The sequence below is a fragment of the Ictidomys tridecemlineatus genome, chromosome 7 (assembly GCF_052094955.1).
Source record: "Ictidomys tridecemlineatus isolate mIctTri1 chromosome 7, mIctTri1.hap1, whole genome shotgun sequence".
In the NCBI taxonomy this organism is placed as follows: Eukaryota; Metazoa; Chordata; class Mammalia; order Rodentia; family Sciuridae; genus Ictidomys; species Ictidomys tridecemlineatus.
The window spans coordinates 72,357,740-72,385,464 of NC_135483.1; the positions used below are offsets into that span (position 1 = coordinate 72,357,740).

Genomic DNA, 27,725 nt, shown 5'->3' on the forward strand with positions numbered 1-27,725 from the left:
TTTTCCCTTATAAGAGAACACTTTTTTAAAAAGATGGAACATTTGAATTATTTAAGGAAAATAAAGATACAAGTAAACATTTCAAGTGATCGTATAATGTTATCATGGAAAATATCAACAGTATCATCAAATACATTATAATTTCATACCTATGTAATATATCAAATGTTTCAGAAATTCTTAAATTACTTAAACAGCGTGTCAGAAAATTCTATTTTGAATTTCTCTTTTTCTCATCGAAAACATCTTTTCTCATTGCATTAGTCACTCAAGTCTCAAAACCTCAATCATCTTTGACAACTCTATGTTACATTTTATTCATTAGAATAAAACCCATCAAGCCCTGTTACTTTTGCAATATAATTATGCTTGGTTTCTAGGCTTACGAGAAAGCATACAGCAGAAAAATAGTGAATTTTTATTTTTCCCTTACTTTGGTCTTCTCTTCCTACTAGACCCCTCCATGATATTAGTTATTAAAAGATCCATCTTAGGATAACTGTTCTGAATGGTTTTGCCTCCTCACTGGTCCTGACAGCATCCATCTTTCCCTACTCTTTGCTACGCTATCATTAAGATTATATTGTCATCAGGTTACTTTCTATTCAAAATTCTTCAAAGGCTGCCTTTTGTCTTTCAGCTGATGAGTTAATACGATGACACACAGATCCAGGCTTTGAGACTATGATGTTTCTTACCCTATACCCTTCCCACCCACTACCCTCTTAGTAGTAGAAGAATAATCTATTTTATCATCTGCCCCTGAGATCAGGGATTTTTGCCAAGTTTGAACACCCTGTATTGCTAGTGCAAGGTACAGTGCTCACACTCAGAAACTTTTACAAACATTTGTTAAATAAAGTGGGATAAATGCTCAATAATCACTAGATGATATTATTATTATTATTATTATTATTATTATTATTTTACTATCACCTTTAATACTGCAGTAAACACCACTGCCATTGCTAATAGAAGAATATCTCAAACAATCAACCTGCTACTCCAGCCTCTTACCAACCAACCCTCCGTGCCATCACCTATGTGGCTTTGTCCTTAAGACTTCTGTCACAGACAGACACTTCTATTAATTAACACAGTAGCCTTCATGTCTAGTCATGTAGGCTCTTCCCATTTAGGCAAGTCCTACCAGTGCCCCAACTGTAACCCAAACCCGGCCCTGCCTGGTCCCCCACAGTTCACTCTTTCTCCCCCTCGGATTTCTTCTCTCTACGGTCCACCTGGGACTTGAGTCACAAATCCCAAGACAGATCTTATGGTATGATTTTATGTCTGCTATGGAGCTTTGTTAGTCTACTTTCTATTAAAATACCTGAGACAGTCAACTTATGAGGAAGACAGTTATATTGGGGCTCATGGTTTCAGAGCATCCAGTACGTGGTCTCCTGGCTCAGTCCCCTTAGGGCCTGTGGCAAGGCAAGTATATCATGGCTAGGAGCATGTGGCAAAGTAAGATATTCACTCAAAGTAGCTAGGAAGAGAGAGAGAGAGAGAGAGAGAGAGAGAGAGAGAATATGAGAGAGAGACAGAAGGGTGTGTGTGCCTAAAAGTTCTAATATCTCCTTCAAGGACATGTCCCTAATGTTCCTAAGTGTGCTGGGCACCACCTCCCAATAGCACTATAAGCTGTTGACCAAGCCTTTAACAAATGGGCCTTTGAGGGACACTTATACATACTAAAGCCGAGCTCTTATCTGTGAACATGTGTACAATTCTCTCTTCTCAACTAGATATAAACTCCTGGAGGACAGATACCATCTATTTTCCCTCTTTATAGATCACCCCACTTCCACCACCAAAACATACATGTACCTAATGTGGTTTGGATAGGAGGTAAGCCCAAAAGCTCATGTGTTGGACAATGCAGGAATGTTCAGAATAAGATACTTAGATTATGAGAGCCGTCATCAAATCAGTGGATTAATTCATTTGATGGATTAATAATTTGGATGAATGGTTGGGAGTGTGCCCTTGAAGAACTATACCTTGTCCCTGGCTCTTTCCCCCCTCCTTCCCTCACCTCTCTCTCTGCTTGTGTTTCATGAACTGAGTAGCTTCCTTCTCCCACACCCTTCTGCTATAATTCTCAGCTCCACTTCAGGCCCAGAGCTATGGAGTTGACTAACCATGGACTGAACCTCTGAAACCAAAATAAACTTTTCTTCCTCTAACTTGTTCTTGTTGGGTATATTGGTCACAGCAATGCAAAGCTGACTAAAACAGTACCAAATCAGCAACAAACACCATTTGCTGAAAGAAAGCGAGTTAGAAATTCTATGGACTATATTTTGGGGTCAGCAGCAATTCTGTAAGTAGATGTATTGGCCACATCTCCTAGGTTTATAACAAATGATTAATAAACATCAGTTCCCAAAACTATTTTGTTTTCAGACATATCTATACCATCACCCCATATTCACTGAGAATCTATGAGCTTTCAAAAATTTGGTGCTGAAAATCTATCAATTAACTTTTTTTCTTTTCTTAAAGTCGAGTCTCAAAGGACTTTGGGACAGGAGGAAAACTGGACCCAACCTGGTTCTTGTATTTATTAATAGCCATATAAACATCAAGCATGTTATTTAATTAGACTTCATTTTCCTCCTCTGTAGAATGCAGATAATGCTCCTCTTTCAAGGGCTGCTGTGAGAATTAAATGAAATAGCAGATGTTAAATGCTTTTTCTCAAAGCAAGTAAACAATGTGTTACTTACCAATTTCCTTTCCCTCTCCCATAAGACAAGGAAGCCAGATTAGAGTGACATGGCCATGCTTAAGTGAAGAAAGGCTCCCTCCCGTGACCTCTGGTACAAACAAAATTACTAAAATAAAAATTGCCACAGAACCTTTGTTGAGTGTGGATTCCGCTAACAACTGCAGCACTCCAGAAAATTTCTAATGCACCCCTCCTCATCTCCAGCTCTCTATTCACTTAACTGAAACCGAAGAAGTTCAGATTTCAGATCTTCTCAAACTTTGGCCCTCCTTATGATTATTTGGCCCCACAGTTTTAGCTAAATGTCCGGCCCACACCACATTTGGCAGGAAAATGAGTTCTTCACTGCAGATATTTCTTTTTCAATTAGCTTTCACTTTTTTTTTCTCTCTCTCTCTTTCCACCTCGAGTCATGTTTCATGGAAACAGAAGGGACAAAGAAGGAAAGAATGGGGGAGATGGGGCAAAGCCACACAATCCCTTGGTTTTCCCAGGTGGATGGAGAATTACCAAGCAGCCTCTTTCACCCACACAACCATTTTCCAAGCCTCTCACCTCAGTGACTCGACCTGGTTGGCACATCCTCTCTCCCTAGCACCCCGTTGCCTCTTGGATGCCTCCCCAGCTTGCCTCACGCTGAGCAGGAAGGGGACTTGGCCTCTCAGCAGCCTTCAGAGGAGGAAGTTTCTCGTTCCCACGGGGCCTGAGTTTTTCTTTTTGTGGGTGTGTTTTCTCTTTTTTGAAACCAAGAAGCTAAATTTGCCTAATGGTTAAGCCCAAAAGGATTAGAGATTCTTTCTTCCAGAAACTCACAGCTGTGGTCCATCCTACCCCTTCAGGTTAAAATCAGTGCATTTCCAAGTTGCCCTAACAGAAGAGAGAATTTTCAGACTTCTCAGTGAAGCCTATTCTAGTCCACTGATATTTTCTTCCCCAGAAGGGTTTGCTGGGGGTGAAACCCAGGACTTTGTGCACACTAAGCATGCACTTTACCACTAAGCTACACCACCCCAAATCTATTCCATTACTTTTATGAAAAGCACTCTCTTACCAGTTCAATTGTACTTATATGTTTTCTATTCTTCTCGCCTAAACTCCAGAACAAACACTAGTCATATCTCAATTTCCTAAAAAGTCAAAAATCAAAAAACTTCATTCCCTTCTCCTTTCTTTCTTTTTTTAAAATATGGGGTCAGACTCTTGCATACTTACATTCTTCATATTTCCCCTAATTTTCCCTGTGGGGAAGTAAGTTCTGCTTTTCTTGCAATAGCAGAGATCCTCTTTCTCTCCTATCACTTCTGCTAAATATTCTTACTCCCTTAGCACTACATCCCGACACATAGCAGTCTTTGCAGTCAGGAATGTCTGACTGACATCATTTGTGCTGTGGAGGTCCACCTACCCCAATTTTGACCTCAATACAGCTGGGCAGTCTTCACCAGAGCCCTGGCATAACCCTTCGTGGGCATCGCCCAGAAGGAGTGGTCAGAATCCCTCCACAGTCAGCTGGCCCCATGGTTGTCTTTGTTGAAGAAATGTGGGCACGGGCTGAGTTTGAATCTGAAGCTACTGGTCCACTTTAGGAAATCACTTTCTCCTCCAGGCTCAGTTGACACATTTGGAAAATGAAGATACTGCTTACCTAACCCACAAGGCCATAGTTAGGAAAAACTGAGATAATATATTCAGAGCACCTACCAAACTCTCAGCCTGGGAGTACTCTGGTCAATGTCACCGATGTGTGGTGACCCACAAATGCCTTATTGTTCCTGAACAACCCTTTTTAGATCTGTCATTCTCAATTCATTTAAACACATTTTCAGCTGCAGTGGGTATCGGGACACATTCTGTAATTTTTCCATCAATGCAGAAGGCCAGAATTCTTACCATTGGCTACACAATTGAACAACACAGGGACTTTTGAGATAAACGCACACACCCCTGTCCCACCTCAGACCCGTGTAATCAGAATCTCTGGGGGTTAGGTCTTAGCCTTTGTGTTTTTAGATATTCACGGAGATGCAAGTGTGACTTTTCCATGGTAAGGAGGGCAATAAAGAAATAGAAGCAGAGTAACAAGAGAGAGTGAGGTGAGGTGGTGGGTCCAGGAGGCCAGTATAAGCACATCTTGCTTCCGCTGAAGCCTCTGTGGGAGGAAAGAGCAGAGTCTCCTACTTGGATCAGAGAAATAGGGAGTGATGAATAGTCCGAGTTCAGATTCATGAGCTACTGCTGCCAGGACCTCCCACCCCCACCCCGGGTTCCTTCCCATTGCAGTCTTGCCTGGTCAGCTCTTCCTTCAGTTTTGTGCAATTGTGTGCAATACCTCAGCTTCCTTCCAATAAATTCCTCATTTTTTGCTGACACCAGTAAGAGGAGGTTTCCGTAGAAACCCAAAGAATGTCTACTGGTACAGCACGTCACTTAGTTTTCATTTATGTAATCATATTTGGCAAACAGATATGCAATCTGCAAACAGATTGGGAAGTCGGGAGAAATCTGTCACACCATCTACCAGGAAGCACCTTAAACACATCCTTTCGCTTTCTCAGGGCCTATTATCTCCTCCTCCCTTGTAAAACAAATGGGTCAAGCAAAATTTCCATTTCTTCCAGTTCAAATTCTATGTATCTCTGCATCTGCGATCATTTTCACTTCTTGGACATATCACAAGATTAACAGCCAGAGGAGGAAATACCTACAAGACAGGTGCTGAGTCTGTTCAAAACTCCGTGCTCATGGAGGACTCCTGTATGCAGGTACTTAGAGAACTTTATTCTTCTTTCTTTTCAATCTCTGTAAGCAGCTCATTTGCACTGTTTTCTCTTCTCGCCCTCTCTCCACTCCATGAATTTGAACAACATATTGTTGGTATGTACACAGGATATAAAAATCCTTGAAAAACAAGTTGTGAAAGAATTCTCTGACTTCAATCATCACCCCCAAATTAACAGAAATCTGATGTTTTATTTTTCTGTCTGATATCACAGACGTACACACAAAATATTAGTCCATTTCCATCATTATAAGGAATTACCTGAGTCTGGGTTACTTTATAAAGAGGTTTATTTTGGCTCATGGTCTGGGAGTCCCAAGGTCAATGGACCACATTGGCTGGTGGCCTTCTTGCTTTCAGAGTGAAGGTATTTCATATGGCTTGGGGCATCACATGGCAGGAGACACAGCGCACATGTGTGTGTGTGACTATCCTCTGGTCTCACCTCCCCTTCTTATAAAGCCACTAGGATTCAGTCATGAAAACTTCAACCTGAGGACCTTCTCTAATTCTAATCACTTCCTAAAGGCCCCACCTCATGACCCCACAGTGGGGTTAAACCTCAACCTTCTCCATATCTCACAGTAGGGATTAAATTGCAACATGGGAAGCTTTGGTGGATACTCTCAAACCATACCCAAACCACAGCACATACACTCAACCTAAGGTGACATTTCAGTACGGTGCATAGCAATAAAAAGCCATGTCACCATTCCCACACACCCCTCTAGGATGGGAGCCAGACAGAGGTCAGACTGTACTGGTGGCCCAGTGGAGGGGGTGGGAGAGCCATTGTGAAATTCAGCACATGACGAGCGATTTATATCTTCCTTCACATCTGGCACTCAGGAATCATTGTCAAAGACAGGATACCCACCCAGAACAGCCCTCCCAAAATCCCAGACCACAGAGCTGCTCTCAGATGCAAATAACTGTCCTCATGGTAGGTGTTGGTGATCTACATCCGCATACGCCCCTCTGGAGCATGATCATGTTCACAGATCAGGGGTGATCTTTTAGAATTACCCAAAGTCCATAATCTGACAAAGTCCAGAAGTAGAAGGTTTCGACTCAGAAATACTACTTCTAAGTTAGGAAATAGAGCTATTTAATAGTTTGCAATGGAAAACACACCTCACCAGTTCCAACTGACTGACATTAGAAATGTTAACACTGAACACATTCAATATTCTTTCTCTTCAAAAAAAATATAAAATGAGTTTCTTCAAAACCAATAAAATATTACTTTTTTTCACCAGTGATCAACTCAGTAAAATTTTTTTCTGAAGACTTAGTTAACAAATGAGACTATCACAAAAGATAATTTACTTTAAAGTAGCATTACCAAACTGATTGATTCAAAGTTCTATATTTTACTGAACAACTGTTTTTTTTTTTTTCCAGGGTGGGGGCAGTACCAAGGAATGAAGTCAGGGAAATTCAATCACTGAGCCACATCCCGAGCCCTATTTTGTATTTTATTTATTGACAGGGTCTCACTGAGTTGCTTAGGGTCTCACTTTTGCTGAGGCTGGCTTTGAACTGGTGATCCTCCTGCCTCAGCCTCCAGAGCTGCTGGGATTACAGGCATGTGCCACTGCACCTGGCTTTGAACCACTGTTTTTTATGCTATTATTTTATATACCACTTTTTAAAAAGAAAAAGTATGACTACCTTTTAAAATATTAAGGTATCATTAACTGTGAGTTTAGAGGTATTAAAATGTAAAAATACTCATGTCTTAGAGTTCATGATATAGAGTAAGAATGTGTTAACTCAATATTCATTTCTTTAGAGATCATAATCTCTGTTCTTTTTTTATCCATAAATGCCTTTTTGCCCCCAGTACTAAAAATGGAACCCAGGGCTTTGTACATGCTAGGCAAGTACTCTGCCACTGAGCTACATGTCCAACCTTTCTCATTCTTTTTAAGCGGAGAAAATTTAGTTAATATTAAAATAAGTTTTACTGGACTTGAGTAAGAAGCAGGCATATGTTCTTTTCCCATTTAACAGTGAAATGAACAGTATTTGAAAATCCTGGCACACAGTTTATTAGGGTAAATTGTTATCAACATCTCTGACCTTGTTTCGCAATTCAAACACTGCCAGTGAGAGTAGTTGATAATATTATTTTAACACTTACTGTGTATCTGATGTTATGTTAAGCACTTTATATGACTGCTTCATTCAATCCTTGAAACAACTGTTCAGAAGCTATTTTTACACCCAATGAACATATGAGACAATTGAGGCTTAAGAAGATAAAACTACTTTCCCAACAAGACTGAGGGTGAAAGAATGAGCCAGAGTTAGATGCACATTCTTGGGTAAGCACCATCTGTTCTTCAGAGAGTGTTGCAAAAATTAAAATAAGAGACAACACTTCAGGCCGCACAATTGAAAGGAGGACCCACGTCCATTGCTGTTCATCCCAGAATGGCTCCACCCTGTGAATAGCCCAAGATACTGCCTTTGTGTGCTAACAGGTAGAGGACTTCTGAGTGGGTAGGATGGGCTGTCGGAGCAGAAAAACAGAATTATGATAGTGAGACTGCAAAAAGATTGAGGAAGCAAGAGAAATATTACAGATAGATATACCTGATGAGGGAAGAAATGGAAAGACCAACACCATGATAGAAATGTTTCAGTAAGTCCTCCCTTGATGCCTAACGGAAGAAGGTAAAAATCAATATTTAGGAGCAAGTAAAGACTTCAACGAGTCATTTTTGACTAGCAAATCGGCATCTCTTGGGAACATGTTAGAAATGCAGATTCTCAGGCTGCCCCTCACAATCAGGCTCCCTGGGGATGGAGCCAGCAATCTGTGCTTGAGCAAACCCTCCAGGGGATTCTGAGACTGCTAAAGTTCAAGTTCTAGCCTCCTCAGTTTACAGACAAGAGAGTAATGCTCGAGGTACTGCGACTCAGACATAGCAAAGTGGAAAAAAAAGAATTCCAGCCCTTAAGATCTTAGTCCAGGATCTCAAAGACATCTTCTTCTTTGCTTCTAATTTCACAGTAGTATCTACTTGCAAAAAACCCTCAAACTTCATAGATTTAAACAATCCATAGTTAATATAATTAAACCCAGGGAGCAGAGACATGATAGCTGTAAATGCAGTGTGAATATTCACAACACATCAGGCAAAGAAACACAGAAGAACAGCAGTAGGAAACGCAAGTAGCTCCCAGTTCTAAAATGCCAGAAAGACCGGGCAGCTGTACACAGCACGATGGAGATGAAGCAGGAAGACAGGTTTCCAAAAGGAAGGATAGGGAGCAATAAGGCTTTTACAGAGTGCAGCCTTGAACCCATGGCTAATCTGATAAGTATTATAAAAGGTCACTTTTTCATCTAATTAACAAAACCATTTGTACTCCCCCAGTCTAATTGGATATGATGATATCATCCTGATTCAAAGCAGGTGAAACCCAGGCACACCAACAGATGGCTGAGAGCCAATTTCAAGGTTAGCCAACCCTGACTCCCATTTGAAACAAACCCACTAGCACCGTACACCTTTTCTAACATCTGTGTGGAGCTTGGCTCCACTGTTATAAATAAAATGAACAGGGGAAGCAAGGAGTTAAAAGGATAGTAACTCGTTTGGCCTGCCTTCTTTTACGAAGTAGGTAAATCTAGAGGATTTGATTCTAAAATAGTGTTTTCTCATAAGAGGAAGGAAAGAGTGAGGCTGGTGGACAACGAGGTGGAAGGAACTCAAACAACAAAGCAATCCTGCAGCCTGGATTCCCACCTAAGATCCCCCTCTGATTTCCACTGAACAAGTCATGGAGCGCATGCAGATGGTGGAAGGGCTTGTGATTTAACCAGGCCTGATCCCCTGCCTGGGGCCTGAGAACCCGAGGAACCAACACTTCTCAACATTAGCCAATTAGAACATTCTCTTATTTTCTTCTTCCACTGGCACCTTCACCACACATTTACACTCTAAAGTATGAAGGTTGTCTTAGTATATTTTCTTTTTCTTTATTTAGCTGATGTGTCAAACACATAAAAATTGTACATACTCCTGGGGAAACCACGTTATGTTTCAAAACATTGTATAATGCTTAAATCAGGTTCAACACACCTATCTCCTCCAACATTTGTTTATTCTTTATGATGAAAACATCAGAATCCTTTCTTCTAGGTTTTGAAATATACAGTGAATAATTTTCTCTATCTATCTATCTATCTATCTATCTAATCAAGGCCCAGAAACAAACATCTCATCTCTGCATATGTCATATCAAATCATAAAATGCTGCTCCCCAGCAGCAGAACTGGCCTCCTCTTATACCCTGGTTCCTCTCTGGATCCATTCCTGGTTGTCAATTCTCCTTCCAGAGGCTTACCTGAGGGCCCTACCATACCTGACACCTCAGCAGACCTGTACCCCAAACTCTCTGACCTGGTGTTCCTTTCTCTTGTTTTCCCATTATCCTTCTCTTTCTCCACCCACAACCCCATTCTCCGCACTCTCACTGCTATTGCAGTTATCTTCCCCAAACAACTACGGACTTGTCGCTCTTACTGCCTGCTGCTCCATCAAAAGAGCCTAGCATGTAGCTCCTCCATAGCAGCCTGTTTTCCTGCTCATTTATAAGCTACTCATGTCCTTCCACCCCATGCTAGAAAGAGGCCACATGGAAACCCAGGACTCTATCCAAAGTACATGTATGAAGACATGAATTGGTGTCAACACACTTTATATACAGAGATATGAAAAATTGTACTGTATACATGTAATAAGAGTTGTAATGCATTTCGCTGCCATTTATTTTTTTAAAAAAAAAATCAATAAATAAAAAAAGAAACCTAGGACTCTACGGTCTTTCATAGACTGTGCTGTGGTACCTGCTCACTTCCTGGAATACCCACCCACCCCATATAAACAGCCTCCTTTTTCCTTCAAATGACCCATGTCACAAGCCACATCCTCTCTGAAAACTGTCCTGAGTCCCCAGGCGACATCACAGATCCCTTCTCCCGCATTCCTGCTTATTTAGGATGGGTCACTAGTCTGTATTCACTTAGTGTCTTGCTGCCCAAGACACACCCCAACCCCTCCATACATCTTGATGTATTATTTCATGACTAAAATGATTTTTGTGCAATTATTTCTCCTCTAGCCCCTCTAAAGTCGTCTTCACTCATATCTTTAATAGAGATGAGATCTAATAATTAACAACTTGAATCCTTTTTGCTCAAGCCAGGGTTATCCATTTTTGTCACTTTGCAAGAATGACCAGGGAGTATATCACAAATAAAGATTCTTGGGCCCTACACAAGGCAGTATCCTGAATTGGACCCTATATGGGAGTTGTCGGTATTTGCAATTTTTTTAATATTTATTTTTTAGTTGTAGTTAGACAGAGTACTTTTATTTTATTTATTTTTATTTTTATGTGGTGCTGAGGATCGAACCCAGGGCCTCGAACACGCTAGGTGAGAGCTCTATCACTAAGCCACAACCCCAGCCCTTTGCATTTGTTTATAGCAAGGATTGCAGATAGTTCATTTGTATGTGTAATTTAAATATATATATATATATATATATATATATATATATATATATATATTAGTTATATATGAACTCAATGCCTTTATTTGTTTTGTTTTTTTAATATGGTGCTAGGATCAAACCCAGTACCCTTCACTTGCGAGGCAAGTGCTCTACCACTAAGCTACAACTCCAGCCCTGTAGTGTATTTTTGGTTTTGTTTTGCTTGCTTGTTTTGGGAGTGCTGGGGATCAAATCCAAGGCTCCACACATGCTAGACAAGTGTTCTACCACTGAGCTACACTACACCCCCACCATCTACAGGTAATTCTTATATGGACTTGACTTAGAGGACACTTTGTCCCCTAAGGAAAAGCAGCAACATGACAAATTTTATTAACCACTTATAGCTTAATGTGAACTGTGCACCAAAACCCCTTGCTAAAAAGTTAATGAAGTGGGTACAGAAAAAGAAAAACACCATGGAACGTGTCTAGTTTGATTTTTATAAAACATTATCTGGATTTGGGTCAATTTTACATCCATAAAACCTCTGTAATCAAAATATTTATCTTTATCTAATGAAGTGGCTCCCACAGGCAGATCTTCCACTAACTCTATCACATGCTCTGCAATGTCTAAGAAGTAGCATCGTCTGTCCTTCTGGTGGTTAAATACTGTAATACAAGGTATAGATCTAAATATGGAATTTTATTACTGTATAAGAACAAAGTCAAGGTGAATAGATATTTTACACAGGTTGTTTAAAGAGAAATTATAATATCTGTAGTCCACTTTTTAAAAAGATCTCTCTTTTAATCAGGGGATGCAATATTTCAACTGTGCGTATGTGCACCTGGGTTTTTTCCCCTCAAATGAAAGAATTTTTTATTTGGGTTAAAATTTCAAAAAATACTTAAGTGCAGGCCTGGTACGGTCTACTTGCGCTAGATTTTGTAAATGTTGTCACTAATTTTGAGACTAATTTCTTTTCTTTCTTTGACTGCCTGCATAATCACTTCATTGCAAAAATTTTGTACCCTATGTTCAGCAATTTATTCTTAAAGATATATTGCAAAAAAAGGCAACACACAGAGAAATCTGTGATACACCAAAATACTTTTTAGTCCAACTTCTTTGAAGTATATTTATTTTAACCACCATTTCCTCTCCTAAATAGCAGCTTTGCTGGGGTTTGAATGTCTGTTTAGAAGGTTACTTGCCCCGACACCCTGTGCTCTGAATTCCACCTCTCCTTCCAGGAAAACACTAGTGGAAAAAGAGAGGAGACTACTAGAAGAGGTTGATAGAAATGGATCAGACTATGAAGAATCAAACTTCCAAATCTCCACTTGGACAACTACACCTCTGACATCAGACCTGTCCACATCACAAGGCACTCACATCCACTCCCTCCCATTTCCTCCATCTCAATGGAAGGCACCACTAACTGCTGAGGTTCAAAATCCAGGAATCTTCCTTGATTTCTCTTCTCCCCAAAACCAACTTATCAGCAAAGTCATTCAATGCACATACAAAACTAAATCCCAGTCTGACACCTCCTCAGCTCTGCTGCCCAGCTAGCTGTTCATGCACCGAGAACTGTTAGATAAATACAGGACACTAAGATATGCTGGAATTTCACATAAACAGCAAATCATTTTGCAGTATATACATCCCCAAAATTTCATGAGACTTAGTTAATTATACTAAAAGGAATCTGTTGCTTACAACTTAAGTTTAACCTGGCTGCCTGTATTTTTATTTGCTAAATCTGACAGATGCTCCCGCATTCCCTGCATGTCTGAACCTCTACTAATGAAAACTCTCTCCCAAGGGTTGAAGATGTAGCTTAGTGGTAGAGCACTTACTTGCCTAGCCTGCCTGAGGCTCTGGGTTCAATTCCCAGTATTGCAAAAATAAGTAAATTAATTAAATAAAACCCCTCATGGTTTTCTTCAGAATTTGGAATAAGATTCAAGTTCTTTATCAAAGCCATCAGGGTCTTTGGATGAAGAGGGTGAGAGGGGATGGATGCACATCATAGCAGAGTAGTGACTCTTGTTCCAGAGAACTCAGAACTTCTCAATATCTATTGGCTGATAAATTATTAACTAAGTTTCCCATCTGTAAAGTCAGATTTCTTGAAATTCTCAACATTCTTTCCCTTTGCATGCCCAATTTTTAAAATAATCTGCCGACATCCCTAAAGAATCTTTCCTGCACCAAATTCAGACTTAGTTCCACCAAGTAGTGAATGCAAATTCCTCCCGTTGCCTGGTGGTGCTGCCATTCCTAAGAGTTCCAAATCATCAGAAGCCTCATCTCAAGTCTGCACAGAAGTGATAGATGATGCAATTCATTACTTGAGTGTTTCATTGCATTTTTTAAAAATATGTTTTTAGTTGTAGATGCACACAAAACCTTTATTTTATTTATTTTTATGTGGTGGGGAGGATGGAACCCAGGGCCTCACACATGCAAAATGAGCACTCTACTACTGAGCCACAACCCCACCCCTACTTCATTGTATTTTTTTTCTAAATATGGAACGCTTCATGAATTTGGGTGTCATCCTTGCACGGGGGCCATGCTAACCTACTCTGTATCATTTCAATTTTAGTAAATGTGCTGCCAAAGCGAGTACTGCTTCATTGTATTTTAACCTTGCAATTTGAAAAACCTTGTAGAAAGCCAAAAACCAAGGTGTTGGTATGAATGCAGAGGTGCCATAAACCTAATTCAACTGCAACAAGCTAAAAATCACAAGTGAGCTGAAAGAAAGGGCCCGTTTGTCTTAAGCAAAACACTTTTTTAACTTAAACTGATAGTTTTATTGTGAAGAAAAGAAGTAAAAATAAAGACCAAGGATAAAATGCTGAACATATATTGAAAATTATGTCTGACTTAGAATCTACAATTATAAGGTATAAACAGCTTAGCTGACAGGGAATGATAGCCCTTATCATGTGTAACACTATTTTTGGCTTTCAGGCTTAAGAGGTAAGGAGTTGCCTGTGAATCACCACTGCACAGCTAAAAACCCGTGTGACCGGGTCCTTAAGCAGCATGCAATAATCCAGAATTTATAATCCTCCTATTTTTGTGGGAAATGTTGGAACCTCTAAAGAAGTAAAAATTGAAGTTTTAGTTTCAACTCTTATGAGCTAAGAGAATAAAAACTTTGCAATGGTCATCCAGCCCTTGATGTTGTTTAGATGGACGATTTTCAGACAGGGCAGGAAGCCATCAGGCACAGGAGGAAGGGAAGATTATAAGTTGTGATTTTGTGTGTTGGATCTTATAAGCTGAGTCTTGCAAGAAGTATGGAGTCAGGGGTAGGGAGACAAAACCAGTATGATATACAGAAGCCAACAATTCCAGAAATGTTATACTAAATACTCTGATTTCAGGACTCCAAATTTCAGAGTGTGTCAAGCCATTTCACACAGGTAATTGTGCAAAACACGGACACACAACCTCCTCTAGGGAAACCTTGGAAATACAGCAAGTCAACTTGCTGTTGGGATCATCTGACATTCAGCATGCTTCTCAGAACCCCTTCCTCACACCGAGAACCAGGGACAGGAGGATGCGCAAGACAGTGTCCACCTTCCTCCCTCAAGAGCTCAGGTAACAGCAAGAGAAACAGGTAAATTGAAGGGAACACTAATGAGACATAGCATGTGCAACCACAGAGGTACATCAACACACTCTGGGCCACAGATCAAAGCCGACAGCCAAATGTCAGAATCAGCCTGATGGAAGCAGAAGATTAGCATCTCAGTTCCAGGCTAACTGGATCTCCTCAGCTGACATTATTCTCAGTCGGTTTCCCCCCCCCCCCACTGAGGCAATATTGATAGGCTGTTCTGGACACAGATAGTGGTAATATTTGCAGAACAGTGTAGCTGCACGTAATGCTACAGAACCACACACTTAAAAATGGTTAAAATGGTAAATTCTATGTTTGTCACAATGAAAAAAAAATTCTAAAAATTGACTTTTTTTTTACCCTCCAAAATGTATATACAGTGAAAGGCACAGAACTTAACTCTCCCTGAAATTAGTTTTGATAGATGTACCCCCACATATACCCATCTTCCAAAATAAGACCCTCGTTCCTATCTCCTCATGTTCTCACTGCACCCGCTTCTAAGTCACCTCCCCTACAGGCCCCTATCCTTGAACTTCACCCAAGCTATAGCCTTTGCTGTCTGGATTATTTTTGCTGAATGTAATGTTTTTGAGAGGAAACCAGTTGTTGCATAGAGCAGCAGCTCTTTCTTAGCTGAGTCGTAGTATTTCATTTTATTAGAATATCAAAATTCATTGAGCAGGGTTTTTTTTTAATTAAGCAATTTTCTGACCAAGAAAATTTTGGATAGTTCCACAGTTCTTTTTTCTTTTCTTTCTTGCTTTTTCTTTTCTTTTTTTTTTTTTTTAATAGTATGACTAAGGCTGCTATATACAGAATTGTACATGTTCTTTTGTGGACATCCATTTTCACTTCTCTTGCATAAGCACCTTCAAATTCCTTGATTGTGACAGAGACATCTGTTGAGTTTTACAGGAAACTATCCAAAGGCTTCCTGCAGTAGCTGTACCTATTTGCATGTTGGTCTTCCCACGTCCTCACCAGCATTGGGCATTTTTTGTTGAGAAATAGCAATGTCTCACTGAGCAAGTATTTGTGATAGAAAGAGGGAAAAAAAATTCTCCGGGGCAGATTATTGGCTTTTTCGAGGACTACTCCTTCTCTTTCAGGCTGGCTGGATTATGCTCCTTCCAAAACTGGAATTTTACATGAAGTTCCTTTCTTTCTTTCTTTCTTTCTTTCTTTCTTTCTTTCTTTCTTTCTTTCTTTCTTTCTTTCCTTTCTTTTCTTTTTTTCTTTTCTTTCTTTCTCTTTCTCTTTCTCTTTCTCTCTTCTTCCTTCTCTTTCTCTTTTTTCTTTCTTTTCTCCTTCTCCTTCTTCTTTTTTTAACAAAGTGCTTTTCCAGTCTTTCACAACTAATCCTGATTAAATCCTGGAAAGGCATTCTAATAGATGGACAAAGAGCAACTCAGAAGAGGTACCTTAGCAGAGTTCACAGGGTGAATGCACCATCCCAGCCCCTGACTAAACAGGTACCCCATTTTTGAACACATCAAATTACTTCTTATATGTAAAAAAGAAAAAAGAAATAAACAAACAAAGAAAAAAAAAAGAACCTACTGAGTGATGTAGTTATGATGGAACTATGCCAGTACAGCCTCACTCCCGACACAGCACTGCCTTGGCCGGGGTGTTAGGACCTGTGAGAGAACAGCCATGCTTCCCATTGAGATTCTCTCTTTCTTTGTGGCACTGGGGATTGAACCCATATGTGCTGTAACACTGAGCTACATTTCCAATCCTTTTTTATTTTGTGATAGGGTCTCGAAAAGTTGCTGAGGTTCTGACTAAGCTTCTGAGGCTGCCTTGAACTTGCAAACTTCCTGCCTCAGCCTTCTGAGTTGTTTGGATTATGGGCATGCACCACTGCAGCCAGCTTGCTCCCTGTTGATTCGAATGAGCATTCAGAGTTGAGTGAAACCCACCAGGCTCCAGCCTTCCCTGCTTTTGCAAAAGAATGAAATGCATAGTCCAATAGTGTAAGGAACCTTACCCAACCCCTGATCTGCACCTCAAAATTGCAAATCATAGCAACGGAAAGCAGGGATGGTTTAACTTCAGGTACCCTGGTGGGTAATTGCCCCATAATCCTTCTGAATTAGCATTAAAAAATATTGGTACAGCTGGGAATGGTGACATACACCTGTAATCTCAGCAACTCTGGTGGCTGAGACAGGAGGATTGCAAGTTTGAGGCCAGCCTCAGCAAATTAGGGAGGTCCTAAGGACTTAATAAGACCCTGTCTCAAAACATTAAAAAGGGGGGGCTCAATGATTAAGTGACTCTGGGTTCAATCATAGGTACAAAAATGTATAGATAGATAGATAGAAAGAAAGAAGCCTGTACCCCCAGCTCTTCTCCCAGCCACACAGATAGCAAGAACAACACACCACCTCTACCCAATGCCAAGTCTTAAATGACTATGTTTGGGAGTTATTAAATCCAAGAAAACTACCAGAAGTAGTTCCAGTTAGACTATGGGTTATACAAAAAAAAAAATCTTGCACATGAGCCCAAGAATAAATACAAGGCTACAAGCCTTGGTGTTGAGATTAAATGGTGCAATTAAACCATTTCTTCTAAGTTCAAGTCAATGTCAAAACACTTCCACTTCCACTGACTTCATCAGGATAAGACAACAAGAGAGAATAGGGGTTTTACTTGAATAATCACCTTGACACTCTGAATAAGGAAAGGAAGTCAGGAATCTGCAGACATCCTCCTCTGTAGAGGAAAAGTTGAACTCTTACCCATTTTTTAAAAACTGTTATTCTATTAAAATAGCTATCATCGAAAAATGGAAATATTCGCATATAGAATATTATGAATACCACACAAGAGACATTCAGCCACAGAGTGCTGAGTGTTGAGAGAAAGCAGTGGCCAGAGAGATTCCATCAATTCCCAAGTAATAAACAGGGTTTGCGTAGGCAGAGACAGGTTGCTTCAAATGCCAGGAAGAAACTAAAAGGGAATGACCAAGTGACTCACTCAATCACATACTCCTCCATTTGCTGTTAGTAATCTATTAACTAAAACCTTAACAGCTTTTCAAAGTCCAAGGTAGCAGCATTTTAAGGGAAAGAGTTATAAAAATGTAAAATAGCAAAGAACTGCTATCTAGTGGGGAGAAAAAAACACAAGCTAGATAAATATTTAGCAAAGAGAGAAAGAGAGAAAGAATGAAGAGAAGGCTCAATTCAATCGGGATTAATATAACAACAAATCAGTTGCTTTACTTTGTTTTGCCAGAAGAGGAAAACTGTTACCAACAAATAATGACCGTTGTAATAGAGGTGAACTGAGTTGTCAGCTGAAGTTAATGCAGACGACGGCTCCACCAGATCATGATTTAAACTCCTGATTTAATGCTTAAATCCTCCATGCAATGGCAATGAATTCATTTCTTTTTGTCAGCTGTGGTCACAGTAAAACGTGCACCCAATTGGCAGAACTGGAGGCTCTCTTGCTGAGGCTATCCTACCTGGTTTGCAGTGTCTGGATTTGTCTTCTCACATCAGAGGGGCTGCACCTTGGATTCATGTAGATGTAGAGCTAAGTTGAACAAAGCAAGGCTTCCCTGGGTTCAAGTTCCACCTCTACCTCATTGACCAACATTATTTGCATAAAAAGGGATTATAATTGTACTTACAAGGTCATTGGGAGGATTAAATGAATCCAAACTTGGCAAGAATTTAGAATAATGTAGGAATGAGGTGTGTGCTCAATAAATATTTGCAGTATCATATTCATTATTAATCTCTCAGAAGTCAACTTGATTAAAACTAAAGTCAGGGACATTATCATCCACATATAATTATGATTTTTTAAAAAAAATAACCTTTCAAAGTTAAAAAAAAAAAGCAAATCAGTTCGGGAAGCAGGCTGACTCACATTCCATTTACTTAGTCATTAAATAAGCAAATTATTATCTCTGTGCCTCAGATTCCTTATCGGTAACAAGACTGTCAATAACACACCTTCTGAGGAATTGATCTTCTACAGAGGACATGCATTCAATACACAATTGCAATTGTATCATATTTTATGTGAAAGTTAATTATTACTGGATATAAAAGTAAAACAAATAATAACCATGATGGCACCATTATAAAAATAATTTCCACTAAGAAAGAAACTTATTTTCCCTTCTGTGCCCAAAAGAATCATTTCCCAGGCTTCTTTTTCTCCTTGGTCCCCACAGATTAATCTTTCTTCTAAAGAAAAGAACTTCAGATCGGGTCATGTGGCTCACCATCAGCTCATGTTCAGTTAGGAGGCACAAGTCATCATGCACTCTCAGAAGGCTTAGGTTCCTCCTTAGAAGGACATTAGGGCTTATGAGCCAGAAAGTTCTTTTTGCTTTCTATGGAGACCAAACAATGTGTGGAAAACAAATCATCCTGTTGTGGGTTTCTCCACTGTCTATCTTCGTCCATCCAAACATTCTTTCCCTTTTAGCAACACACTTTGCTTTTATGCTTTTGCAAACATCACAAAATGCAGTGCTGGCTCAAGCCCAAGCATGCATGTGCGTTCAGAAGACCACGATCTTGTCAAAAGCTTTACTTATTGCAAATTTTAAAAGTATGGGAGCTGGGTTCAGCTCCTCAGGCAGCTGACGCAGGAGGATAACTTGAGCACAGGAGTTCGGGACCAGCTTAGGTAACAGCAAGATCTAAAACAAACCAACAAAAATCCCCACAAAAGTATGGGAATCACTTCCCACTAATTTCTACAAAGTTGCACAGGAAAAGCTCCTTAACAATTCCTAGGGCCTAAACATTGTACGACTTTTAAGAAAAATAAAAGCAAATATTAAATATTTATTAAGCCTCACCAGGTATGATGGCACATGCTTGTAATCCCAGAGACTCAGGAGGCTCAGGAAGAAGGATTATAAATTCAAGGCCAGGATGGGCAACTCAATGAGGCTCTGTTTCAAAATAAAAAGGGCTGGGGATTTAGTTCAGTGGTAGAGCACCACTGAGTTTCCCACTACAAAAAAAAAAAAAAAAAGTTTATATTTTTATCAAGTCTCTGTTGTGTTTGTACATCCACACAAATGAACAGAGTGAAATTTCAAAATGACCTCCTATTATTATTCACCAAGTAACAGACGGCCACAGGGAGACAATGAGAAGCTAAGTGACTTGCTGAAGATTATATACTTCCAGCAATGGGAATCTATCTTCAAATATGGAGCCAGGTCCTGTGCCTGGACCCTCCGCTTGGTCCTACGTGACACTGCCTTTCATCAAGAGGGAATGGCTAAGAAGCATGCATGCATCAAACCTTGGGAGAACCCTGAGAAGCTGTAATTTTGTCTATTTTCTAAGTTAGGGAGCTGGAGGTCACTGAAATGACTCCCCCAAAGTAAACCTGGGAGGTAGGGCACTGCCATCATCTCAGGTAGCAAGGATGGGTGGCAATTGAAAATGTCCACAGTGTGACCCTCAGGTTTAGAACTTACCTTTTAGGGCTAGAGGTATAGTTCAGTGATCGAACATTTGCCTCATAGGCCCAAGATGTTGGGTTTGATCCCCAACACTATTAAAAAAAAAAAGTGTGAAAGTGTGAGACTCAGCTTTCAGAGACTCTCTTCCAATGAATGTTCATTCCAGGAATAAACAATGCTGGCCTTTACATCCTGGAGGAATCCAATGAAGAAGGTCTTTATTTTATTTTATTTTTTCCAGTAGAAGATCAAAAAAGAAAAAAAGTGTTTTATTGCAATACTGTTCCTGATAAAAGACATAATAATGGTTCCTATCCAACAATATTAAACTTCAGAAAAAATCACATTATCTCTAACACCTTGAAATTCTGCAAAATTAAATTAGTAAAATTGGAAACAGCTCAGTCTGGGAAACATCAAAAGCCATGTACAAAATGTTATTAAAAAGGACTGAGAGGTAGCTTAGTGGTAGAGCACCTGCCTAGCATGTGCAAGGTCCTGGGTACAATTCCCAGCAGTGCAAAAGAAAAAAATATATAAAAACAGTTGCCTAGAACATATTGTCCAGGCAGAAAGCAGATGAGTGGTTGGCTAGGGCAAGGAGAAAGCAAGGGTTGGGGAAAACAAGGAGTGACTGCAGGATTTCTTTTTGGTGTAATGAAAATGTTCTAAAATTGTGGTGATGGTTGCACAGCTCTGTGAATAAGCTAAAAAAACACTGAATTGTGTACTCTAAATGGGTGAATTTTACGATGTGTGACATAGATCTCAATAAAGCCATTATTGAAGAAAACACAACAACAACAACAAAAGGTCCCAAACAGCATGATTCTATTTACATGACATTCTGGAAGAAGCAAAGCAATACTCACAGAACAGATCAGAGGTTGCCAGGGATGGGGATGCGGGGAGCACGAGGGAGTTTTTTGGTGGGTAACAGAACTGTTCTGGATCCCTATTACAATGGTGGTCACATGAATGTTTATATACTTTAAAATTTTTTAAACTGTCTTGCTATGTTGCCCAGGTTGATCTGGAACTCTGGGTTCAAGCCGATCCTGCCTCCTCAGCTTTCCAAGCAGCTGGAACTACAGGTAAATACCACCGTGCCTGGCTGGTACAGCAAAAATTAAAGTCTATTGACAAAACAGAATCAGACCAAAAAAAAAAAAAAAGTTTTTTCTTAAAATTAAAGATATTTTCATTTTCATTTTGCTATTCTTTTCAAAAGAAAAAATGGTTCCATGCAGGTATGAGTTTGTCAGGATGAGCCTAACTATTATGGATAACTATAAAGCTCTATTAAAAAAATTGTTTACTAACCTTAATAAACTGATGAATCTGAAGGCTTAGTGTACTAGATTCCTTTACTTAATTGCTGAAATATTTTGGTATATGCATGAAGTAGTAGGTTCAACTAAGAGGAAAAACAAGGAAGGAAAAGCAAATTTTGAAGTGTGAGACAGAAGAGAGTTCCAAGCCAAACTGGTGTCTCTGGGGTCTTTGCAGTGGAGCCCCCAGAATCATCTTGTAGGAAGACAGAGGTTATTCAGCATTGAAATACTGACTCCTGCTCTCAAGGCTTCTTTAACCTAGACTTAGAGAAGGATGGACAGGTAGAGCATTTGTAATTCAAAAATTAGAAATGCACCAATATCCAAGACATTTTGAACATTGACATGATGCCACAAGTGGGAAAATCCTATCCCTGACCTCATGGGATGGGTTATAGTCAAAACAGAAGTGCACTAAAAATACCGTACAAAATTACCTTCTGGCTGTGTGTATAAGGAATATGTGAATCATAATGAATCTCGTGTTTCGAGTAAGGTCCCCTCTTGAGATCTCATTTTGCATATGCCAATATTTCAAAATCTGAAAAAAAATCCGAAATCCAAACACTTCTGGTTCCAAGCATTTTAGATAGGGGAACTTAGCCAGTAATTTATTATCAGTGGGGTTGGAGCATACCTTTTAAAACACAATGCAGAGAACTTTACTTTCCTTAATCTAAAACCTGATTTTTCTTTTATATGGCATGATAAGAGTCATATAAGTCAAAGTTCTAACATACTGATACTTGTTCCTCATCTCTGTATCAAGAGAAATTGGGCCAAGATTGGTGGGCGGTTAGTCGTAGGATTCTACGTGGACTTTGAACCTGTACAAAGCCAGTTTTCTCAAGTAGCATGGTTCTCCATCCAGCCAACTAGGTGGCATTACTTCCTCACCATTTAAATGGATGCAAGGAGTCTGGGGAGCACCTCTACCAAATTAAGCAAAAATTGTGGTTCTTTGTTTCTATATCTATAAAATTGGCTTTAAAAACAAAAAACAAAAAACAAACAAACAAAAAACACTGTTTTATATGATGTCAGGGCAACCAGTCTTTCAGACTCAAAAAAAAAACCGACTTCACTGATATTCAGTCACTTATCCTCCTCAAAAAACCAAAAACTGCTTTATCGTCCATAGGATGTTTAAGGACCATCTCATAGTAAAAGAAAATGTTTTCCCTTCGCCTTTTGCCATAACACTGTAAGGGAGGGGAGAGGGTATGAGAGTAGGAAAGACAGTGGAATGAATTGGACAGTATTACATATGACTACATGACCAGTGTGATTCTACACCATGTACAACCAGAAGAATGAGCAGTTACACTCCATTTATGTGTGATGTGTCGAAGTGGATTCTACTATCATGTATAACTAATTAGGACAAATTTAAAAAAATAGAATCTATCAGATTTAATAAAATATATTATGAACTATTAAAAAAATAATGAATTTGCAGGTCACGTGCAGTGGTGCACTACGTTAATACCAGAAATTGGGAGACTGAGGCAAGAGGATTGCAAATTTGAGGCAGCCTAGGCAACATACAAGATAAATAAATGAATAAATAAATAGCCAATGTTGTATAATGAGCTAGATCCCTCAAAGAACTCTGAGGTATTGCTATAGTTTGTATAAGTGATCTCTAAAGGTCCATGTGTTAAGGGTTTTGTCCCCAGAGTAGTGATATTGGGATGCACTATAGACCTTCAGGAAGTTGGGCAAAAATGTAGCTACAGGATCATTTAACAGGAGGTTGGGAGTTACAGACCCCAGGTCATTAGGTCATGCTCAAGAAGGGAACTGTGGAACCTGGTCTTTTCCTCTTTCTCTGTGTCTGGCTCACGAGGTGGTTAGTTTGATCCACCATGTGCTCCTGCCATGATGTGCTGCTCAGTCAGAAGCCCAAAGCAATGAGGCCACTCATTCCTGAACAGGAACTTCTAAAACCAGAAGCCAAAATAGTTTTCTCTCTTTTTAAATAAATTACGTCAGATATTTTGTTATAGTAATACGAAGCCGATGAATGTAATAGCTGTGATTACTATTTTGTGTAATAAGAAAATGAGGCTTGGAGGATTTAAGGAATATTATCTAATGTCCCAAGACTAGTATTCAACAGAGTGGGCTAGAACCCAATTCCTGAATTTTAGCCCCATAACTTTGACATTCCTTTACTTCCTAGAACATCCCCAAATTCACAGTGTAGCACTTCTCGCCAATGCACTATCTTGATGCTAACCCATGTCCGACATTCTTCAACAAGAAGAGTAAGCAACTTGGCTTACTCATTTTCCCATCTTTTCTTCTTTGATTTCCAACTGGGGAACTCACTTCTTCACTTGGAAATGACTCTGCTCTGGTGAGGTTCTGGAGTCCAACATTTCCCTCCATTCTCAGGATTTACTCCTTGTTCAAATTCTCTGTGGCATCCGTGATTGTCCACAGAGACAGCGATGAAAACGCAGAGATGCCAAATACCAACAACTGTGGTTGGTGGGGGGGTATTAAACTGGGGATCGAGGGGCTCAGACAGTCAAACCACAGGTTCAGCTTGTCTTCCTGGGGTATGATTATTCCAAACCACACCTGGAAATTTTTCACAAAAAGATGGGTTCCTTGACATTCCACTGCCTGGTATGTTCTTCATAATTTGTGTGAAACAAATATTTATATTCCTCGTTTTTACTTTTTAATATGTTTTAACTTTCTGAGTATAGTTGTCCCTCAATATCAGTGGGGGAGTAGGTCCAGTGTGCCCTGAGGATACAAACATCTATGGATGCTCAAGTTCATTTATAAAGTAGCATAGCATTTGCATATAACCTACACATATCCTCCCATAGACTTTATTTTTATTCATGTGTTTTTTATTTTACCTGTTTATTTGTTTGTTTTTGCAGTACTAGGGATGAAGCCCAGGGGTGCTCAAACACTGATACACATCCCAGCCTTTTAGTTTTGAGGCAGGGTCTCACTAAGTTGCCCCAGCTGGTCTTGAACTTACAATCCTCCTGCCTCAGGCTCTAATTTCCCTGAAATTATAGATGTGAGATACTGCACCAGCCCCTCATATGTACTTTAAATCATCTCTGGATGACTTACGATACCTAATACTATGTCAGCACTATGTAAATAGCTGTATTGCTTAGACTGAAAAAGAAAAAATAGTCTGTTCATATTTGGCACATGTGTAACTTTTTAAAAAATATTTTGGACCCAAATTTGGTGGAATCTGAGGATGCAAAACCCAAGAATATGAAGGGCCAACTATATATATGGAACAATTCTGCTATTGAGAACTAATGGATATAACTGTAAGCCATACCCATGCATATTCATTAGTAGTGAGTATCCAAGAAATGTTTTCTGAATGATGAATAAATAAAGCATTACTTCATGGATTAACAAATTGCACAGGTCACATTATGTCTCTCTTCCTCTCTCTCTCCCCCAACCAAAATAAATATCAAAACTACATGAAGCAAAGCTGAACCATCCATCGATCAGAAAGGAGCTGGTCTTTAACATCTGAAAAAAGAAGTCCTATTTTACTGAATACAGCATCTCTGAATGCATGGCGCCAGTTAGTGCTTTCAAATGCCTGTGCAGAGACTGGCTCGATGTCACTCAGCAGGATGTTTGATTATCTGTGGGTCAGTGGAAAACACCCCATCACACCCACACATTTGCATTTATAAATGTATTTAGTCATGCAGACCTGGGTAGAAAAACAAGCTAAGAATGGCTCCTGCTAGATAATTTTACTACTTAAAGAATGAATAAAAAGGTATTTAAATAAGGCTTAGGTCAAACTCAAGTGTGAGAAATAGCAACCGAACGGCCAGGGTCTACAGCAGGACCAGGACTCCCTCCACAGTGGAATATCAGGAAATCCAACGCAGAGATGCCAGACACAGCCGAACCCACAGCTTGAAAAGGGGTTCATTTGCCAAACCAACTGGCTTTGTGGAGCTTTTCAACTGCTTCCACTGTAGTGTTGAAAAGCCTACATTGAAAACTCAACTAAAACTAGAAGCAGGGTGGTAGATGCCTTTGGGGAAGAGCATGGCTCAGGTGGCACCAAGAGGTCCCCCTTCATTCTGCTTGGGGATCTGCCAGTGGTTATGAGAAGGTCTGGCTTGGCCTGGACTTTTCTGTTTTCTGTACTTTTCTTTCTTTCTTTTTTTTTTTTTTGAATTAACTTTTCATGTATATATGACAGCAGCATATATAAATAAATGTTTTTTGTTTTTTATTTTATATGTTTTTATTTATATATTTATATATTTTTTTATATATTTAACATTTACAGTGTTTTCTGTACTTTTCTATGTGTGTGTATGTTTTAGAAAACAACAACAAAAAAACAAAACAAAACAAAAAAACACTCCACAGTGAGAAAACTTAAAAAACAACAACAACAACAACAACTCAAAGCCTAAGAGGAACAATTCCATGAGAAATATTCTTTCCAGGACTGGGAATGTAGTTCAACAGTACTTGCAAGAGGCGCTGGATTCAATTCCCAGCAAAATAAATAAATAGTTGCTGTGGTTGTGGCTCCGTGGTAGAGCATTCGCCTAGCATGTGTGAGGCACTGGGTTGGATCCTCAACACCACATAAAAATGAATAAATAAAAGAAAGGTATTGTGTTCATCTACAACTAAAAATAATAAGAAGAAAGTAAATTAATAAGAAAATAATAAAATTAAATTTTAAATTAAAAAATGGAATCCATGATTACACATCTAGAAATAGCAGTATTGTATTATCAAATCAGAGAGTGCTTTTTAAGCCAACTCACCCTGCCTACTCTAAGAAGCCCTGTAGGACAGTCACTTATCCTGTGCTGAAAAACCTCTAAGGATGCACAAGCATCCCTCTGTACCACACTGAGTTCCCCACAGGCAGCCTGATCTGTTAGAAAGCTCCTCCTTACTTTCTGACCCCATATCTCTGCCTTTGTAAATCTCTCCATCATCTCACTCTACCTCACATCACCGCCAGTTTGGCACTTTGTCAGTTAGAAATCCACAGTCCTTGTATTAAGTGACTTAGTGAGAGACTCTGTTACCCCCCACCCCTCAGCTAAAAACAGATCCCTAGTCTGCTTGGTAGGCGAATCCCCAGGCAGAAAAAGGCATTTTATCAAACTTAATGAAATGTGCTCAAGATCATTCCTGTCTCTTTGTACACATTTCAGTTCATCAACATCATTCTTCTAAAGTCATTTTTTAACATATACACATAATAAATTTTTTAATATTTATTTTTTATTTGTAGTTGGACCCAATACCTTTATTTTACTTATTTTTTCTTATGTGCTGCTGAGGATCAAATCCAGGGATTCACACATGGAAGGCAAGCGCTCTACTGCTGAACCACAACCCCCACTCCCGCACACACATGATAAATTTTACATACTAATTATTTTTAAGACTATAATTCAGTGGTATAATCATCACCACCATCCATCTCCAGAACTCTCTTCATTTTACAAAACAGAAACTCTGGGCTCATTAAACAATAATTATCTGTGTCACAGCCCCTGGCACAGCCTCTGGCAGCCACCATTCTATTTTCTGTCTCTACTTCTGTCTAGGGACCTCATATAAGAGTGATATTTGTCCTTTGTGACTACCCCCATTTAATGGAGCATAATGTCCTCGAGGTTTACCTACATCGTAGCAAGTGTTGGAATTTCCTTCTTTTTTATGGCTGAATAATATTCTATTTTATGGATATACTGCCTTTTGTTTTGGTTGTTCCTATCCTTTGATTAGTGTAGATAACGCTCAATGAAAGTGAGTACAACTATCTCAGCAAGACTTCACTTTCATTTCTTTGGGTATATTCCCAGAAGTGAAATTGCTGTATCAAGTGACTATTCTATATTTAATTTTTTGAGAAACTGCCATACTGTTTTCCTTAGTGTATGCACCATTTTACATTCCCACCAGCAATGTACAAGGGTTCCAATTTCACCATATCCTCACTACTCCCTTGTTTTTTTTTATAGTAACCATTTTAAGCAAATTTCTTTCCATAATAACAATGACTGCCATCAACCATGTGTTTCTTATGTGGTTAGTTTGTAACCTATTACAATCTGCAACCCTGACCACCAGTGTCTGAGGTTTAAATATAGGGACCCTGAGGCTAGCAGGTCCAGCACCTTGCTAGCAGCCTACAGCTAGGAAGGAACAGACTTGAGATTTGAGGCTCAAAGTGTGACCAACTCCGCA

General features: G+C 39.4%; 1 protein-coding gene and 1 non-coding gene across 5 annotated transcripts in view; both read right to left on the bottom strand.

Annotated features, from left to right (window-relative positions):
* Positions 1-27,725, bottom strand: part of Lyn (LYN proto-oncogene, Src family tyrosine kinase) — a 117,975-nt gene that overhangs the window by 77,688 nt on the left and 12,562 nt on the right. For 2 of the 4 annotated variants that reach the window (XM_078017162.1, XM_078017161.1), the window contains exon 1: positions 18,169-18,286. The exons of the other annotated variants lie outside the window; for them this stretch is intronic. The gene's annotated coding sequence lies outside the window, so the exon portion shown is untranslated. Of the gene's footprint in view, positions 1-18,168; positions 18,287-27,725 lie in introns of those variants that run through there. 4 annotated transcript variants of the gene reach the window in all.
* LOC120883768 (U6 spliceosomal RNA) lies at positions 13,567-13,673 on the bottom strand. The gene has a single exon (XR_005725965.1). It is a non-coding gene; the product is annotated as a U6 spliceosomal RNA (small nuclear RNA).